Genomic DNA, 1,658 nt, shown 5'->3' on the forward strand with positions numbered 1-1,658 from the left:
TCAAGATTCCTAATCTTTATTGTTCTTTGACAATGGAGAACTGTTGTTTAGTGCTTGGCATGTAATGCCTAAGAAATTACATGGCAATTATGTAAAGACAATTATGTGTAAAAATAATGAAGCAATTCATCTCCAAAGCCTACATAACCAGGTCAAATTCTAGTTTTAGTATCTTGTATTTATAGACAATCAGTTTTCTTATGAAAAGCTACATATTTTTTTATCTTGGATTACTCTCACAACCCGGGGTATTTTGGAATTTTGGAAAATTTGAAAGGCATTTTGGGAAATTTTGACAAAATATGAATGGTATATTGGGAATTTTTGAAATTTGAAGGGTAGTTTGGGAATTTCCACAAATTAGAGGGTATTTTGGTAATTTTCCCAAAAAACAATTTACGATCGAGGCTCATTAATAGGCTCGTACGAGATAGATTTAAAAGACGGAGCACTACATCAATATTAACGTGCAAGGGGTACAAGAGAGCCTATATCAATAGTAGCAGATGCACGAAGCTGAGACAGAAAACATCCTGCATGAGCTGAAGATTTTCGCGGACCACCTTGGCAGCGTGGCAGCTCTGCTGCAGTCTCTGCACCCGTTGCACGATGTCCCATACGCCATTTCCGATGCTCAGAAGCGGCACAGCGGCCGTGACCTCGCCTGAGATAGCCTTCCCTACGAGGTTACTCGTCGCCATAACACAAGAAAGCACGGACATGCACGCCTTGCTTCTGCACCCACTCCCGCAGCTCACCGTTACTCACTCAGTAAACTGGGGGGACCATCCAGCTCAAAGTTCTTCTTGAACCTTTCCGCTCTGGAGAAGCCTCTTCAAGACGCTTTGTATTCGGTTCGCGTCAAGCTGCTGCTGTATAGGGAGCACGTCTGAGATAAGCTTTATACCCTTCAGGTGCATCACATGATGGAGTTTCTGCAGAAGACCGAGTATTGGACACGAGCTTCTGCGTCAGATGTCCACCCGCGGTGGTGAGACCGCCTGCAGCACCCAGCGCCACTCCCGCCGCCACCAACGGTAAGGTAATGCCGAATGTAAACGGAGCCAGAGCAGCACCCAGCATGGCCATTGCTCCACCTGCTGCAACAGCACTCCCACCTGCAGCGCATTACCCAACTTCATCAAGAAACAATTCTCTTAATATGTATCTCATGTAGTTAGTTCCTGCTTCACGACCATATACATCCGTCCGTTCATAATTATCATTCTTACCCACCTGCAACCTGGGTGATGCTTACGTTCGTGTGCATAGACTCCAGCTCTGGACAAACTCCCTCTATTTTAGCCTCGAGACGCTGTTGCTCCGCCTGCCACCCGTGCATGTCCATTGCTTCCAGCTTCATGAAGGAAGCCTCAATTCTTCGACGCAAGTCCTCCAGATGGTGAGGTGGCGCCATATTCAGGTTGCTAATTCAGCGAGCAGCCAGTAAAATCCCTGCAGAATAGCATCTACTTATACTCTTGATGTAGTTGGAGATACGACCAGATACAAACGATATGTCGAGATCTTTGAAGGATTCGCTGCATGATTACCCATGAGCGCATGATGGTAATAAGAGTCCTCGAGCAGTAATGCACCAGAATCCACAAAAATATCCGGCTTCTGCTGAGCAGTAATGCAGGTGAACAACAACATAA

General features: G+C 45.7%; 1 pseudogene; it reads right to left on the minus strand.

The window, feature by feature from the left end:
- Window positions 1–729: 729 nt before the first annotated feature.
- Window positions 730–1,417, minus strand: LOC147456899 (uncharacterized; annotated as a pseudogene).
- Window positions 1,418–1,658: the final 241 nt, after the last annotated feature.

This window comes from Adiantum capillus-veneris, chromosome 5, assembly GCF_014529385.1.
Source record: "Adiantum capillus-veneris isolate H3 chromosome 5, ASM1452938v2, whole genome shotgun sequence".
Taxonomy (NCBI): domain Eukaryota; kingdom Viridiplantae; phylum Streptophyta; class Polypodiopsida; order Polypodiales; family Pteridaceae; genus Adiantum; species Adiantum capillus-veneris.